Below are 17,968 nucleotides of genomic sequence, written 5' to 3'. Positions count from 1 at the left end.
TGTAATTCTTGTTTTTCTTACACTGTTCACCAGTTTTATTTTTGGTTTTATTTTCCTTATTCATAAGAAATTTCAGTGATTTAAAGCTAAATAGAAAGGGATTTTCCTGGTGGTCCAGTGGTTAAGACTCCATGCTCCCAATGCAGGAGGATTGGGTTCCATCCCTGGTTGGGGAACTAAAATCCCATATGCTGCAGGGTGTAACCAAAACAGAAAAAAAAAAAAAAAATGTAATGAGAAAAGTTCTAGAATCCCAACAGCAGCATTCAGAAACCAGATTACAGGCTGATACTCCACAAAGCAAGATTCTGTGTAATGGTCAGTCCTGGCTCAGTATCGCTATTCCAGACCCCAGAACTGGAGCTTCATTTTCCATGGGATTCCTCCAGAAAGCAGTATTTGGAAAGAGAAGAACTTCTGCTTAAACTATCAACATTCTCTCTAAGGTATCTTTTTGAACAAATTTTTGTTTTTAAATTCTGTACATTGATGTCATGTGGGTCACTTTCCACAACTCTAAAGTTAGGAATTGTTTCCACAGAAGGGCCTTAACATTTCATGACTTTAACATTCTAGAATTCTATTTAGTTTTTGAGAGTCAAAGCAACCTGTATGCTGAATGTAAGAGATGGAGAGATGAGAAATGCGTTTTGCAAAGAAATATCAAGTTCATCCTTTGGAAATCCAGGTCTTAATAGCCAAAACCAAGTTATTTTCATTAAGCAGGCCCTGCTCAGCAAAGAAAACTTATCACAACTCAACATCACTGACCCTTCTGAGGTTGCAACTCGATGTTTTTTTTAACTATTTCATTCCTCTGAACACATGCATGAAAGAGGAAAGTATCTGGCATTTAATCAATGAATGTGGAATGCATTGGGTTTAAGAAAAATTAATAGATGCATTCTTGAGATGCAGTAAAGTATGACAACTGTGCAGATCTCCGCAAGAGAGGTGAGGATCAGCCCCATTAAATTGCCAAGTGAGATAATCTAATTTTCCTAGGAATTCCTAGAAAGGCATTCAAGTGTGGTTGACATTGCTTTAACACTTAAATGCATTAACTCACACATGTTAATGACCCAATGGGATTTTTGCATCTGAACTCTGTGCCCAGAATGAGTCAAAACCTCATCTCACTTTTAGCTCCTCTCTTTTTACCAGCGTCCTTGACCCCAGGACAAGTTAATCTGGCATAATGCTGACTTTTTTGTTTTGGCTACCAAAAGAATGGCCTAAATAATTTCTTCAGTTATGTAGTGGCTTGCCTATTAAAATCCAATTTGGGTTCATTACCATAGCTATGAGTTCTGGCTTTCACTTATATGTGAGCCAAGATTTCATGGAGTTTCCTTTTGTACATGAACAAGGACATACCTGACTGGAGAAGAGTCCTGATAAAGGGGAAAGGTTTCTGCCAAGTTTTTTCTTTAGGAAAAGTTGCCTTCTAAGCAGGATTTTGACTGGAGGAAAGAGGAAGGTACCATCAAAGCCTGGGCTCTTGTAGTGGGGAAAGAAAGCACCGTTAGGGCTGTGGTCGAATTACTTAAAATTAATAATAAATTAGACCCCATACTGCTGTTGGGGTGGGGGGGGAGGTATAATCCGTGTGCTTCCAGCGGCGGGGAGCCTTTCACCGGCAACATAAAGAGCCAGGTTGGAGAACAATCCAGCTTCTCTCTAAGGTAACAGCATTCTTCCCCAACTGGCTATGTCTCAATAGAGAAGGATGTCGTAGTCGACAGGATTCGAACCTGCGCGGGGAGACCCCAATGGATTTCTAGTCCATCGCCTTAACCACTCGGCCACGACTACTTAGACGGTAGTAAGCTCATTGGTCTAAGTAGCTATGCTGCTGCTGCTAAGTCGCTTCAGTAGTGTTCTACTCTGTGAAATCCCATAGACGGCAGCCCACCAGGCCCCGCCGTCCCTGGGATTCTCCAGGCAAGAACACTGGAGTGGGTTGCCATTTTCTCCTCCAAAGCATGAAAGTGAAAAGTAAAAGTGAAGTCCCTCAGTCGTGTCCGACTCCTAGCGACCCCATGGACTGCAGCCTACCAGGCTCCTCCGTCCATGGGATTTTCCAGGCAAGAGTACTGGAGTGGAGAGAACTTCAATTCTCTTCAGAATGTCACATTTTCTATCAGAAACTGTATTTGTATTAAGCAGTTTCTTGCTCTTTGGCATCATTTAGCAATGGCACCCCACTCCAGTACTCTTACCTGGAAAATCCCATGGACGGAGGAGCCTGGTAGGCTGCAGTCCATGGGGTCGCTAGGAGTCGCAGACGACTGAGCGACTTCACTTTCACTTTTCACTTTCATGCATTGGAGAAGGAAATAGCAACCCACTCCAGTGTTCTTGCTTGGAGAATCCCAGGGACGGGGGAGCCTAGCGGGCTGCCGTCTCTGGGGTCGCACAGAGTCGGACACGACTGAAGCGACTTAGCAGCAGCAGCAGCAGCAGACACATAGGCTATTGTGTCAAACTGGCAGGTAACACTTCCTCCTCAAACTGCAAGGATTCTTTATTCTGATGGTTTGAAGAGAGGAGATTAATGTTTTGTTGTTTGCTTTTTTAGTGCTTCCTTTACTGTGCAGAAGCTTTTTAATTTGATATAGTTCCACTTGTTTATTTTTGCTTTTGTTGCTTTTACTTTTATGTGATGCCAAATCCAAAAAAACCATCACCAAGACCTATGTCCAGGAGCTTAAAATGACTTACAGACTTGAAAGTAAGATCTAAAACCATAAAACCATTGGAATGGGAGGAAATATTTGCAAATCATATATCTGATAAGGGTTTAATATCCAAAATATAGAAAGAACTTATACAAGTGAAAGGCAAGAAAACCATCTGATTTTAAAATGGATAGAAGATCTGAATAAATCTGTCTTCCAAAGACATATATATGGCCAAGAGGTACATGAAAAATGCTCAACATCATTAATCATCAGATGAATGCAAATCAAAACTACAATGAGATATCATCTCACATCTGTTATAATGCCTATTATCCAGAAAACAAGAAATAACAAATGTCGACAAGGATGGGGACCTCTGTGCACTGTTAGTGGGAAGATAAGTTGGTGCAGCCACTATGGAAAATGTATGGAGATTGCTCAAAAAATTAAAAATAGAACTATCATATGATCCAGCAATTTCACTTCTGGATATTTATCTGAAGAAAATGAAATCATTAATTTGAAAAGTATATATGCACTCCCATGTTCATTGCAGCACTGTTTACAACAGCCAAGGTATGAAAACCTCTGTCTATCGATGGATGAAGGAATAAAGAGGTTATAGTATATGTACAATGAAATATTATTCAGCCATAAAAAAGAATAAAATCTTGCCATCTATTGCAACATGGATGGACCTTGAGGGAATGATGCTAAGTGAAATAAGCCAGACAGGAAAGACAAATACCTTTTATATGTAGAATCTAAAAAAAGAAAAAATAACAGGTTTATAGATACAGAGAACAGATGTGTGGTTACTAAAGGTAAAGGTGGGCTAGGGCAAGTGGGAGAAATGGAGGAAGCGGATCAAAAAGGTAAATAATTAAAAAAAAATTAGGGATGTATCCATTACCATCAAACCTTTCTACAGAGGACAGGTTCTAGAGAACTTCCCAAGGACCCTGGCTCTCTCGTCACCAATCTGTTTCTTAGGGGGTTTTGTAAGGGAGCCCTCCAGGGAGATAATAGAGGGAAGATGAGTGGGTGTCACGTGTGATAAATCCATTGCACGTTCCCTATGTGTTTTAAAACAATCTAAGATATCGATATCTTTCTCTACCTCATACCAAAGAAATCTTGGCTTCTTCATTTACTGTAGTTATACTGACTTCAGGTTACAGTCAACTTACCATACACACTGTTACAATTCCCAGCTGTTCTAGCTAACACACTAACTTCAGAATCTCCATTAAGTGTACCCATATTGATAAATTTGATTTAGTTCTACATTGTGTTTCTTTTTTCCTGATCTATCACTCCCCCACACCCTACTCTGGTTTTCTTTTTGATATGAATTAGCATTATATTACAATTCTTTCAGTATATAAAATAGAAATATATAGTGATTCCCTGAGTCCTATAGGCAGTGCAAGATGGTGGGGGTAGGTCTTGAAAAAAATCAATATCCTCAAGCAAGGTAACTACTTCAGTTGAGATTTTTCACCTGGTTTTTAAGCAAGGATAGGGTGCCAGATATTCACGATGATGTGATCACTGACCTAGAGCCAGATATCCTGGAATGTGAAGTCAAGTGGGCCTTAGAAAGCAACACTACGAACAAAGCTAGTGGAGGTGATGGAATTCCAGTTGACCTATTCCAAATCCTGAAAGATGATGCCGTGAAAGTGCTGTACTCAATATGCCAGCAAATTTGGAAAACTCAACAGTGGCCACAGGACTGGAAAAGGTCAGTCTTCATTCCAATCCCAAAGAAAGGCAATGTCAAAGAATGCTCAAACTACCGCACAATTGCACTCATCTCACATGCTAGTAAAGTAATGCTCAAAATTCTTCAAGCCAGGCTTCAGCAATATGTGAACCGTGAACTTCCTGATGTTCAAGCTGGTTTTAGAAAAGGCAGAGGAACCAGAGATCAAATTGCCAACATCTGCTGGATCATGGAAAAAGGAAGAGAGTTCCAGAAAAACATCCATTTCTGCTTTATTGACTATGCCAAAGCCTTTGACTGTGCGGATCACAATAAACTGTGGAAAATTCTGAAAGAGATGGGAATACCAGACCACCTGATCTGCCTCTTGAGAAATCTGTATGCAGGTCAGGAAGCAACAGTTAGAACTGGACATGGAACAACAGACTGGTTCCAAATAGGAAAAGGAGTACATCAAGGCTGTATATTGTCACCCTGCTTATTTAACTTCTGTGCAGAGTACATCATGAGAAACGCTGGGCTGGAAGAAACACAAGCTGGAATCAAGATTGCTGCGAGAAATATCAATAACCTCAGATATGCAGATGATACCACCCTTATGGCAGAAAGTGAAGAGGAACTCAAAAGCCTCTTGATGAAAGTGAAAGTGGAGAGTGAAAAAGGTGGCTTAAAGCTCAACATTCAGAAAACGAAGATCATGGCATCCGGTCCCATCACTTCCTGGGAAATAGATGGGGAAAGAGTGGAAACAGTGTCAGACTTTATTTTTCTGGGCTCCAAAATCACTGCAGATGGTGACTGCAGCCATGAAATTAAAAGACACTTACTCCTTGGGAGGAAAGTTATGACCAACCTAGATAGCATATTCAAAAGCAGAGACATTACGTTGCCAACAAAGGTCCGTCTAGTCAAGGCTATGGTTTTTCCTGTGGTCATGTATGGAGATGTATGTGAGAGTTGGACTGTGAAGAAGGCTGAGCGCCGAAGAATTGATGCTTTTGAACTGTGGTGTTGGAGAAGACTCTTGAGAGTTCCTTGGACTGCAAGGAGATCCAACCAGTCCATTCTGAAGGAGATCAGCCCTGGGATTTCTTTGGAAGGAATGATGCTAAAGCTGAAACTCCAGTACTTTGGCCCTCTCATGCGAAGAGTTGACTCATTGGAAAAGACTCTGATGCTGGGAGGGATTGGGGGCAGGAAGAGAAGGGGACGACAGAGGATGAGATGGCTGGATGGCATCACTGACTCGATGGACTTGAGTCTGAGTGCACTCGGGGAGTTGGTGATGGACAGGGAGGCCTGGCGTGCTGCAATTCATGGGGTCACAAAGAGTCGGACACGACTGAGCGACTGAACTGAACTGAGGGTGCTACTGCTGTTTCTGCTAAGTCGATTCAGTCGTGTCCAACTCTGTGCGTCACCATAGATGGCAGCCCACCAGGCTCCCCCGTCCCTGGGATTCTCCAGGCAAGAACACTGGAGTGGGTTGCCATTTCCTTCTCCAATGCATGAAAGGGAAAAGTGAAAGTGAAGTCGCTCAGTTGTGTCCAACTCTTCACGATCCCATGGACTATAACCTATCAGGGTCCTCTATCCATGGGAGTTTCCAGGCAAGAGTACTGGAGTTGGGTTGCCATTTCCTTCTCCAAGTATAGGCTAGTGTTTTGTAATAGAGGATAGGCTGCTTCTGGTAGCAAGAATATTTTTAGGAAGGAAGCATCACTGACCATGGTACTTGAATTGATCCAAATGCACCAAAATGTCCCCTTTCCATTCTCAGGTACCCTTCTTTCTGAAGAATAAGGAGGAGGAGAAGGGGGCAGGGGGAATATAGAGAGGAAGAGAGAAAAGAAAAAGGGGGAAAAGACAGCCCTAGTGTTTGTGGAGTGTTGTCCTTAAGAGCACTGGTATTTGTGGAGCGTCTTCCTTAAGCAAGGTACTTACCATCGTAAAACATAGCAAAGAAGGCCTTACCTTCTTTTACATAAAGTAAAGAGATTGAGGTACAGAGTAGTTTTACATCTTGAAAATTACACAGTTAGACATTCACAGAGTTAAGAATTCAGTCCCAGAGCGTCTCCATTTCCCATCCTACCATGCTGGTTCCACTGTGCCAACAGAAGTAGAAGGTGGTTCCCTGAGGACTCCACTGCCTATAGCGGTTGTTGACATTGTTAGGTGGTTTCTCCGTATTTTGAAGTCAAGTATTGGAATTGAATTAGTAAATGTTTTTATTATGGAGTCCTATATTTAAAAATAGTATTGTGGACATCCTTAGTATAGGAATCAGTGCCAACTGAGGTCCTTTGTACCTATCAAATTTTCATGGCTTTATAAGTAAATGAACTCAGGGAAGGTGAGAAAATGTGTACCTACAACGAAGGGTTTTGAGGCCCCAGGGATATACATCGACCAGGAAGCAGTTTCTGATAATGGTGTTCATGCAGGACATTGCATAAACTGTATCTTTGGTAGACATGAAAATATGGCCTTTCCCTAAATTTCTAAGGAGTTAAGATTTCAAATTACAATCAGGCAGTTGGTGTCTTCATAAAAGCAGTTTATATGTTAGGCTGAAGTATCTGCAAACATAAGAACATAACAAAGAAAGAAAAAGTATGGGTAGGTAGCTTTTCCCCCTTTATTTTAGCAATTTGCTTCTCCAGATTGATCACTAACATCTATTGGTAATTGAAAATTCAGCTAAGAACAAAAAATAGATAAATGAGAATAAGGATTTCAGCTATTAACATAGAGTAAAAAATCTCCTTAGTATGCTTTATATGTTGAAACACTATGAATCAATTAAAGTGTGGGTGGATTTTCACTATTTCAAGGGCTTCAATAATTAATCGGAGAAGGCGATGGCACTCCACTCCAGTACTCTTGCCTGGAAAATCCCATGGATGGAGGAGCCTGGTAGGCTGCAGTCCATGGGGTCGCGAAGAGTTGGACAGGACTGAGCGACTTCACCTTCACTTTTCACTTTCCTGCATTGGAGAAGGAAATGGCAACCCACTCCAGTGTTCTTGCCTGGAGAATCCCAGGGACGGGGGAGCCTGGTGGGCTGCCGTCTATGGTGTCGCACAGAGTCGGACACGACTGAAGCGACTTAGCAGTAGCAGCAATAATTAATAATGTGGGGAAACAGTAATTTGTGTGTGTTTTATCTAATATTAATAATTAGTAAAAATTCAATTAGTTAATATAAAATTAATACAATGAGAGCATTCTTTAGCTAACATTTTCATCAGAATATGATGAGGAATAACAAGGATGTGATTGCATCTTAATTCTTTACTTCTAGAATATTTTAAAAACAAATTAAAAAACTAGTTTTACTTTTGGCTTTGAGTATTTAAAGTTGTACTTTAAAATTCTTCCTATTTGGTATCAAGACAATTTAAAACAGAATGTATACTTTAAAATGGCCATTTTAAACTTTCACAAAACTCCAAAATGATGTACTAAAGTCTATAAAGAAAAGGCGAAATGTGAATTGCAGATTCCCCGCCAACTCTCCCTAAAAGGAAAACTGGAAAGATAAGTAAATAAAGTCAGAAAGTAAAAGTAGCTAGGTTCCACCGAGATTTGAACTCGGATCGCTGGATTCAGAGTCCAGAGTGCTAACCATTACACCGTGGAACCCTACAACTAGCAAGCCCCATAGCACTCCTTCCTGATACCATATAGTTTCAGTTCTGCCATAACACGTCCTCTGAAAAGCCGAAATTTGCATCCTCATCCTTGTTTTCTTATCTGCCTCCATAACACACACACCTTTTCTTGCGCGAACCAGAGCTCCTAGTGCAAAACTCAAGAGCAAATCGGTTTCTCGGGATAGAAGTGGTAGGTCCGTGCTTTCTCGCGCTCCTCTGCCTTTTCTGCAGCTCGCGGGGCGGCTCTCCGCGCGACCAGTCACCCGGGCTGCCCAGATGCAGTGACCGGCGCTCAGATACGGTGTTTGCAGAGCCGCGCTCCCTGCTGGCGTTGTCGGAGGAACGGCGGGGCTCGCTGCATCCCGAGTGTTTGTTCCGAGTTCTCGACTTCGAACGTAAGGGACGTTCTTGGAAGTTGAATTTCGTGATACATAAATTGTGAATGACTTTATTTGACGTGATGTGCCAACCAGTCCTGGCGCTGTGGCAGGGGTGGACCGGGGGGCGGAGAGAGTGGGATGCCAAGAGATGACTTCTGTTTCACGGAACGCTTCCACCTCGTGGAGACCAAGGGTAAAGCACTTTGAATGTTTTCAAAACAGGGTTTTGTAACTTGGTTTTCACTGAGAAAGCTGTTGTTGTTCAGTCGCTCAGTGTCCAACTGTTTAGCAACCCCACGGACTGCAGCACACCAGGCTTCCCTGTCCTTCACTAAACCCCTGTCCCGAAGTTCGCACAAACTCGTGTCCATTGAGTCGGTGATGCCATCCAACCACCTCACCCTTTGTCGCCCCCTTCTCTTGCCCTCAGTCTTTCCCAGCCTCAGGGTCTTTTCCAATGAGTTAGCTCTTTGCATCATGTGGCCAAAGTATTGGAGTTTCAGCTTCAGCATCAGTCCTGGAATTCCAATGAATCGTTAGGGTTGATTTCCTTCAGGATTTACTGGTTTGATCTCTTTGAGGTCCAAGGGACTCTCAAAGAGTCTTCTCCAGCACCACAGTTCCAAAGCTGTGACCTACCTCTTTCATGGGCAGTGAAGTTTTTCTGATGTCAAGCAGGAGACGTGACAGGACTGTTTATTGCCTTAGAGGAAGGCAACAGCAAGAGATGGAAGAATCCAGACTGTCAACCCAAAGGGTTGAGGAGAAACGTCTTTACTAAAAGTAAATAATTGTAGCTATGCGGATTTGAACCTTCCCAACAAAAGCCCCGGAGAAGTATGGGCATTCAGCCAAGACAGCTTGAGTTGCATAAAGATGTCTGAAATACGGAAGAAATACGTCCAAGTTGAAGAGGCCGCACTGTAACTGCCCCCTCTGCCTCATGTAACATCTCCTGGCAGTAGCAGTTGTCTCTCCTCCATAACTCCAGATCCTGCCAGACATGCCTGCTGCCAGAAGGTGATTCCACCCCCTGGGTTCTGATTTCCCATTAGAGACACCCAGATTTAAGTTCTCATGAGGTCTCTGTTTCCTGGTTATCCCTTCCCACCACCAACTATAATGCATTTCTGAAAAGATATTTACTAACTTCACAAATGATTTAGTTTAGTCAGGTAGAGATTTCCAGAGTGGAAATCACTTTATTTTACAACTTGGTGAGCATGACTCCTTTGTCTTCTAGATATTGCTGTGGTGATGAAGTTAAATGCCATTCTTAAATAATGTAGACACTTGGGTAGATTCTTGGTCTTTTTCGCTCACTGTGTTGAGCAATAGGTGGAACTTTTAGGTCTGGTGAATTTTGGGGGGCATTTATAAGTAATTGTCACCCTTTATTTTCTTTGTTGTCTTGTCCTGGAACACTTTCAATCAGACATAGTTGGACTTCCTAGAATGAGCTTTTAATTTAGCTACCATTTTCCTATCTTTCATCTTTCTTTTCTCTTCCTCTTTATGAGAAAATTTTCCAACTTTATCTTCCAACTCTTCCATCAAACTTTTTCCTATCATCACAGTTTTTAAAAATTTCAAGAGTTCTTGTTCTCTTGATGCTCTTTCAAAAATAACAGCATCCTATTATTGTCCCATAGGTGCAAAATGTTCTCTTATTTCTCTGAGAAAGTTAATAATAGTTTTTTTTCCCCCCCTTCTGTTATTTACTAGTTTCTAGTTCCATCAGGCTCTTTCTTCTATTTATTTGCTTTGGTACATATCTTTCCTCAGAATTCTGGTGGCCCCTTAGCAGTCCAATCCTATTTAAGAGGTAGCCTGCAAAGCCTAATTGGTATTATGAACCTGATACACCAGTAGATGGACCCATTTTAGAATGATTTTATATGACAGACCATTGCAATCAGGATGCCTGATATGTCCTCTGTGGTTTGGTCTTCCCATGACAGTTTTCTCAGAGAGTAATTTCCTTTAATCTTGTTTATTTTTTTCTTTCCCAATTCCTATTAGCTTTTCCAAGGATCTGAAATATCCTTTACAGATGTTAATAACTTTATAATTGGTAGCTTTCCACCTTGCAGACAGTAAGGTTTCAGCTTTATTCACTCTACTAACTCAGTTGCTATTTATTGAATTCTTTTCTGCCTCCCCAAATGTTGCTGGTAATTGTAATGTTCACCTCAATCCATGTTCCATCCTCCATAGTTATCTATGGGAGTTGTCTATGGGAATAAGTTACCCAGCCAGCATCTATACCTGCATCTCAATTTGCATAACAATTTGTGTAACAATCTGCATAACAGTTTGCATCTCAGGGTGGCTGAGTGATTAGTCACAACAAACAGATTATGAATGCAAAAGTAACATGTACCCCTAGACTTTAAAGACGTGTGAACTTTCTCCAGCCCTATGAGATAGCAGATCCTTAAGATAGAAAAAGCCTGGGTCCTTGAATCACCACAAGGGCAAAAATGGGCTCCCCTTTCTTTGCTGACTCAAAAGTCTACAATGGACTCTTGCATGAGTTAAGAACTAAATCTCAACTGCATCAAGATACTGAAATTTGGGGAGGTAAACTATGTTTCTTACCATCTGTCATTTGCTTTCATGCTCTTTTCATCATTGTGGGATTACTTTTTTTAAAATTATTTTTATTGTTAACTTATTAGCATCATAAGAAAACAAAGATAAAGCCCTGGGTTTCACCACTGTAGCAAACATAATCCCTTTGAAAATGACCACTTTAAAAAAAAAAAAGAAAATGACCACTTGAGCTAAATGTTTGATTACAGACTAATATGAAAGCCTTGTATCTAGAGATTGTATTTCTCTTGTTCCAGCAATAAAATCACTATTTCTGCTTCTTCGTTTTTAAAACTTGAGTAATGATGTCTGCTTCACATTAGAAAAACAAAGAAAAAAAAAAATAACCCACAATTGCATAACCAAGAAACCACACTAGCAACACTTCAGTGTATTTTCTCCCACAATTATGTAAAATATGTAAAATTTTACATAATTGAGGTTTTATGGCATATACATTTTTTTATCCTACTCTTTTCATTTAACATTATATCTTGTACTTTTTCCCTGAGCCATTCACAACTTCTTACAAAATATTGTCTTTAATGGTTTGGTAATATTCTCCCAGGTATATATAACCCGAGTTACATAATCATCCCTCTCCATTGTTGGAAATGTTTATTTTATTGTTATAACTAAAAGTATCATATATGTCTTTGCACATAAATGATTTCCTTTAGTTCGGATTACCTCCCTAGGAGAGTTTTCTCCAAAATTAGTTTACTATATGAAAGGGAGTAACTACTGGATGGATCAAAAAGTTCATTCGAGTTTTACAGAAAACCTGAATGAACGTTGTTGGCCAACCCAATATTTGTACGAGGCTCTCTGGTGGAATTTGGAAGTGCTAAAGTGGCAAGAAGAATCTTGTTTCAAGCATAAACAGACAGGAGCAATGCTTCATAGGGCTGTCTTAACAAATTACCATTAAAGTGGGTGGCTTAAGACAGCAGTGATTTATTCTTTCCCAATTCCAGAGGCCAGAAATCTAAATTAAAGGTGTGTTTAAAGTGGTTCTAGAAGGTCTGAAGGAAAATCTGTTTCATGGCTCTCTCCTAGCTTCTGGTGGTTGCTGAAAATCCCTGTAGTTCCTTGGTTTGCAACTGCTTTATTCCAATCTCCGCCTCCCTCTCACATGGCCTTTGTACCTGTGTGTCTATTTTTATGTGTGTTTCAAATCTTCCTCTCCTTATAAGGACTCTATCATTGGATTTAGGGCCTTAATCCAGTATGACCTCATTTTAACTTGATATTCTTGGCAAGAACTATATACTCAAAGTCATATTCACAGGTACCTCAGCTTAGGATTTCAACATTTCTTATTGGGTGACACAGTTCAACCCACCACAGGAAAAACTGTCTCTTTGCCTTCCCTAAATGACAAGATATGGGAGAGCTTTAGTTATCAGAGTTTGAGGGCCTCAGCCATGAAAGGCATTCTCCCTTTGTATCTGAAAGTCTGTCTAAATCTACTTAATGGTGCTTTTGGCAAAGTACTTCAACTCTCAGAAGTCAATCCTATAGTCCTAAATTCCTCATTAAAAAAAAAAAAAAAAAAAAAGGAAAAAGAATCCAGTTCTATGGGGTTTCATTGAGTTAAGTCTCTAAATCCACAATCCTATTAATACAGTTAGTCTGGCATTACACACATGGTCATGTAGGTTATTTTATTTTATTTGGTTTGTTTTTCTATACCGTGAATGTCCTCAAGCTGTTATATAAGCTGTTTCTCCCTAAGGCTCCTGGGCTACGGGCTTTCCTCTCAGGGAAGAAGAAAAGGAGTGAGGAGTTGAAGATTTTCCCAGCATGAGGGTTGAAGATCTTCCCAGCATCTTTTTCTTCAGCTCCTGGACCTTCCCCATTCTCTCACCTCGTACTCTGGCTCAAATTGGGTTTCAAATACTTCTGAGACAGGGAAATGTCAACGCAGTTGAAGGTTATCGGAGATACTTCTGTTTTAGAGCTTAACGCTGAAAGCAAACGCGACTGACTGCACGCTTTCCGATTTCCTCAAATTTCTTCCAACCCGTTTCCAGTCTCATTGGCACTTGCAGGTGTGAGACTACTAGGGTCACCCTCAGTTCTAGGGCATAGAAAATTCGAATCCCTTGTCTCAGAATGATTCTTTGAATTCCATCTTCCTCCACTGAATTTCTACTTGCCATGGATGACTTATTTCATCCGAAAGTGAGAATGGGCTTAGGAAATTCTTTGTTACCACGCCAGTTGTACACCAAAACAACTTTCACTATGCTTTGGTGCCTAGTGATTAAATGGCATATCACTCACTGTACCTTCAAACTCGCTAACAATAAAACACTCCCAGCAGGTAGTCGTGGCCGAGTGGTTAAGGCGATGGACTTGAAATCCATTGGGGTTTCCCCGCGCAGGTTCGAATCCTGCCGACTACGGTTTTATCCGCACAAGGAAGGTTACCGAAGACTCTCACGTCAATGACACAATCAACTGAAACCGCTCTGCAGTCACTCAAGTCAGGTCCAACAACCTGCCAACTCCAGGGAGTATAGTGTCTGAAACATTGACATCAATCTGAAATGCAGCACTAAATCTACTACTGTGTGAAGATAATATTAATCCTGATTTGAGGAAGGTGACTTACTTTTCCTTATTTACTGGCCATGTCAACTTGGGTCCTCAGCATCAAACTTAGATTCCATCCTTTTCTAGGGTGGAGGTGCTTTCACAGCTGCTATCTGTTCTAGGGAACTCAAGATTTATAAAAATAGTATATTCTCTAACAGCTACAATTTTTGAACCCTTACTACAGGCACTGAATTGGCATTACATGGATTATTTCACTTAATTATCAGTTTAACCCAATCAGGTAGATAATATTAGCACCATTTTAAAGATGAAGAAACAGGATTGACTTGCACAGTAACGCACTGTAAAATGGTATCTGAACCATCAGCATCCTTTTAAAAATTTTTGTTGGAGTATAGTTGATTTACAATGTTGTGTTAGTTTCTGCTGTACAGCAAAAGTGATTCAGTTCTTTTCCCATATAGGTCATTACAGAGTATGGAGTAGTTTCCTGTGCCACACAGTAGTGTATATATATGTCCATCTCAATTACCCAATTTATCCACCCCCACCCCAGCAATCTGGTAACCACAGTTCAGTGCAGTTCAGTTCAGTTCAGTTGCTCAGTCGTGTCTGACTCTTTGCAACCCCATGAATCGCAGCAGGCCAGGCCTCCCTGTCCATCACCATCTCCCGGAGTTCAGTCAGACTCACGTCCATCGAGTCAGTGATGCCATCCAGCCATCTCATCCTCTGTCGTCCCCTTCTCCTCCTGCCCCCAATCCCTTCCAGCATCAGAGTCTTTTCCAATGAGTCAACTCTTCGCATGAGATGGCCAAAGTACTGGAGTTTCAGCTTTAGCATCATTCCTTCCAAAGAAACCCCAGGGCTGATCTCTTTCAGAATGGACTGGTTGGATCTCCTTGCAGTCCAAGGGACTCTCAAGAGTCTTCTCCAACACCACAGTTCAAAAGCATCAATTCTTCGGCACTCAGCTTTCTTCACAGTCCAACTCTCACATCCATACATGACCACAGGAAAAACCATAACCTTGACTAAACGGACCTTTATTGGCAAAGTAATTGTTCCTTACATTTGTGACTCTATTTCTGTTTTTTAAATTAGTTCATTTCTACCTTTTTTAGGTCCCACATATAAGCAATATCATATATTTAATCTTACTTCACTCAGTATTGTAATCTCCATATCCATCCATGTTGCTGCAAATGGCATTGCTTATTTCTTTTTCATGACTGAGTATTCCATTGTATATATACACCACGTCTTCTTCATCCAATCCTCTGTTGATGCACATTTATGTTGCTTCCATGCCTTAGTTATTGTAAACAGTGCTGTGATGAACACTGAGGAGCATGTATCCTTTTGGATTATAGTTTTCTCTGGATATATGCCCAGGAATGGGATTGCTGGATCATATTGTAGTTTACTTTTAGTTTTTTAAGGACCCTCAAAATACTGTTCTCCATAGTGGTTGTACCAAGTTACATTCCTCCCAACAATGTAGGAGGTTCCCCTTTTCTCCACACCCTCAACAAGCAAGCACTGATTGTAGACTTTTTGATGATGGTCATTCTCACTGGTGTGAGGTGATACCTCATTGTACTTTTGATTTGCATTTTTCTGATAATTAGGATGTTGAGTATCTTTTCATGTGCTTTTTGGCCATACGTATGTCTTCTTTGAAGAAATGTCTATTTAGATCTGCTCATTTTTTGATTGTTTTTTTTTTTTTGGTCAACTTTATTAAATGTGGTTGTAAACATTTATTTGGTTTTACAGTCAATTCAGGAAACAAATATGAATTCAGAAACTCAGTACTTGGATTCCCATGCAGAACAAAGTGGGGAAATAAGGTCCAGGTAGGAGTAGAGAATACATGGAAAAGTAAAAAGGAGAAAGGTGTAAGGGAGGAGGAAGTCTAGGAGATGGAAGGGATGGAGCAGGAGAGAAGCCAGCAGGGTGTCAAATACAGGAATGTCCTCATCCCTCTTGGATACTCTTACTCTGAGCTTCCTCTGTCGTTGAAGCCCCTTAATCCCTTCTCTCTTGTTCTGACAAGCATCTGTGTACCATCTCCACTCTTCAAAATCAGGCCCAGATATCAACGCATTACTAAAGTCCATCTCTTCTACAAAGGCACTTGGATTGTTTCCAGTTTTGGCTATTATTAATGTGGCTGCTATGAATATTGTTATATATGTTTTTCAGTCAATACAAATAAGGATTTTTGATGGGTGGAAACACTTAAGGATGGAATTGCAGAGTCATAGTAATTGTGTATGTTCAAGCTTTAGTATGTAATGCCAAAACACTTTTGTAAGTGATTGAACCAGTTTATATTCCCAAGTATGAAAGAGTCCAGTTGCTTCACATCCTAAACAATGCTTGGTATTATCTGCCTTTGATATTATTGTAACCCTTCAGGTAGGTAGGTATTTGTGATGGTTAATGTGTCAACCTGTTGGGTCACAGTGTCCAGATATGTGGTCAACCATTAATCTGTGTTTTTGTGATGTTTCTTTGAGTATGTTTTGAAAGAGATTGATATTTAAATTAGTGGACTCAATAAACCAGATTACCCTCCATAATATGAATGGGCCTCATCCAACTGCAAAAATACGCTGAAATACTGGCTTCCCTTCTAAGAGGGAATTGTGCTAATAGTCAGCTTTCAGACTTGGACCAGTAGCATCAGCTCTTCCTGGGTCATGGACTTGCTGTCCACTCTGCAGATTTTGGACTTGCCAGTCTCCATTATCACAGGAGGCAATTCCTCAGGATAAACCTCCTTCACACATCCTATTCATTTGTTTCTCTGGTAAACTCTAACAAATCATGTCTGTGATCACTTTTGTCATGTTCCTCCACACAATTTATATTCATCCAGGGGCACTAGTTTGGAGTAGCCTAGTCAGCCAGTTCAGCTGAAGCACACACGAGCCCTCAGCTGTGCCATGTCCCTATCAGCATTTCAGAGCTTGATGTCTAGCAGGATGGAGGACTTGAACATGGGCTTTTAGATTTTCTTGGCTCTTTGCCCCAGTACTTCTTTCTGGATGTAAACGGAAGGTAGGTGCCAGACAACCAGAATCATATTAATTCTCAATGAACATTCAAAGTTCTATGTCACTTATTCCCCTCTGGGCCTTAAAGTAGCTTTGGCTTTGGTACTTAACTGAGCTGAAATGTTTCTCTTATTACAGCAGCCAGGACTAGAAAAGACGGATGCGGGGTAGGGTGCGGTTGTTGCGAAAAACCGGCAGGAGGGTCCCTAGGTAGTTCAGTTCTCAGTCCCAGAACCCAATAGGGGCCATCGTTGAACACACACAATTCTGAAGAAGCCGCAGCAGCGGCCGCAGAATCTGCGTTCCCCTGCTCAAGATCGTTAACCAAAGTGAGTTTCGGGGCTTTTATATGAAAGAAAGAGGGAGTGTAATATTTCATTCTAAACAGTGACAACATGATTGTTTAAAATTCTAAAATAGGTGACGAGACACAAAAATCTACAGATAGCCTCCCCGTCGGGGAATCGAACCCCGGTCTCCCGCGTGACAGGCGGGGATACTCACCACTATACTAACGAGGAAGAGCTGTGCTAGTGCTCCTTAAAGACATCTAATAAATGTAAACATTGACGTTCTCTCGACTGACAAATTTCGTGCTTTATTTTGTTGATTACCTTTGACAAAATTAAATCTAAATTCCCTCGGGTTTGTCCGCGACCAACCGAGTGTGGCTCCTGGCCAACTCTCAGCTCTCTCGCTCCACCCACCTCCGCCCCAGAGCTGAAACTACAGCCCCCAGCAAGACAGCCTGCTCCTCCGACATTGATGGCATTGTTTTCTTGGACGGTTTCTTCCCTACTACATTTGAAAGCAACGAATCCAGACGACCGAACAGTTGAACTTGTGCTTCCACTGGCCGAAGACTGTGACCAAGGAAAGGGCTGGTTTCCTCAGGGGAAGAAAAACCGAAGAACTGTCTTGAAAACACAGGATTCGAGCAGGTTTGGAAGCGAGGGAAACTCAAGGTGTTCCGGAGAACTGTGCAGATGCTCCGCTGGCGGGAAAATAATTAGGTCTACTTATTAAGGTACTTTTAAGTTTAATAACGAAAAAGTAATGGAGTAATAATAACTCCCTTTCCCCATAGTCGCGGAGTTTTGGCCTGGACAAAGAACAGAACAAGTTTATTTTAAATTCCTTGGTAAGGCTGTGGTTTACGTTTCAATTTTCTCTTTCGGCGGAGAAATTTCCACCTTATTTCACTCCAAAAGGCTGGCTGTCGTAGTCGGCAGGATTCGAACCTGCGCGGGGATACCCCAATGGATTTCTAGTCCATCGCCTTAACCACTCG

General features: G+C 41.2%; 1 long non-coding RNA gene and 5 other non-coding genes across 6 annotated transcripts in view; 2 read left to right on the top strand and 4 right to left on the bottom strand.

The window, feature by feature from the left end:
* Positions 1-1,733: 1,733 nt before the first annotated feature.
* TRNAS-AGA (transfer RNA serine (anticodon AGA)) lies at positions 1,734-1,815 on the bottom strand. The gene has a single exon. It is a non-coding gene; the product is annotated as a tRNA-Ser (tRNA).
* Positions 1,816-7,989: 6,174 nt separating this feature from the next.
* On the bottom strand, positions 7,990-8,061 carry TRNAQ-CUG (transfer RNA glutamine (anticodon CUG)). The gene has a single exon. It is a non-coding gene; the product is annotated as a tRNA-Gln (tRNA).
* A 5,315-nt stretch (positions 8,062-13,376) lies between these two features.
* TRNAS-UGA (transfer RNA serine (anticodon UGA)) lies at positions 13,377-13,458 on the top strand. Its single transcript has one exon. It is a non-coding gene; the product is annotated as a tRNA-Ser (tRNA).
* A 3,668-nt stretch (positions 13,459-17,126) lies between these two features.
* On the bottom strand, positions 17,127-17,198 carry TRNAD-GUC (transfer RNA aspartic acid (anticodon GUC)). The gene has a single exon. It is a non-coding gene; the product is annotated as a tRNA-Asp (tRNA).
* Positions 17,199-17,278: 80 nt separating this feature from the next.
* The window catches only part of LOC129645621 (uncharacterized), a 1,520-nt gene continuing 830 nt past the window's right edge, over positions 17,279-17,968 (top strand). Inside the window, exons 1-2 of the long non-coding RNA XR_008711451.1 lie at positions 17,279-17,618; positions 17,765-17,818. This is a non-coding gene — a long non-coding RNA (uncharacterized LOC129645621). The remainder of the gene's footprint in view (positions 17,619-17,764; positions 17,819-17,968) is intronic.
* Positions 17,898-17,968, bottom strand: part of TRNAS-AGA (transfer RNA serine (anticodon AGA)) — an 82-nt gene continuing 11 nt past the window's right edge. Inside the window, exon 1 of the tRNA in view lies at positions 17,898-17,968. This exon is cut by the window's right edge and continues 11 nt beyond it. This is a non-coding gene — a tRNA (tRNA-Ser).

This window comes from Bubalus kerabau, chromosome 3, assembly GCF_029407905.1.
Source record: "Bubalus kerabau isolate K-KA32 ecotype Philippines breed swamp buffalo chromosome 3, PCC_UOA_SB_1v2, whole genome shotgun sequence".
Classification (NCBI taxonomy): Eukaryota; Metazoa; Chordata; class Mammalia; order Artiodactyla; family Bovidae; genus Bubalus; species Bubalus kerabau.
Note: the sequence above shows the minus strand (reverse complement) of the source record. Positions and strands in the feature narration are given on the sequence as shown.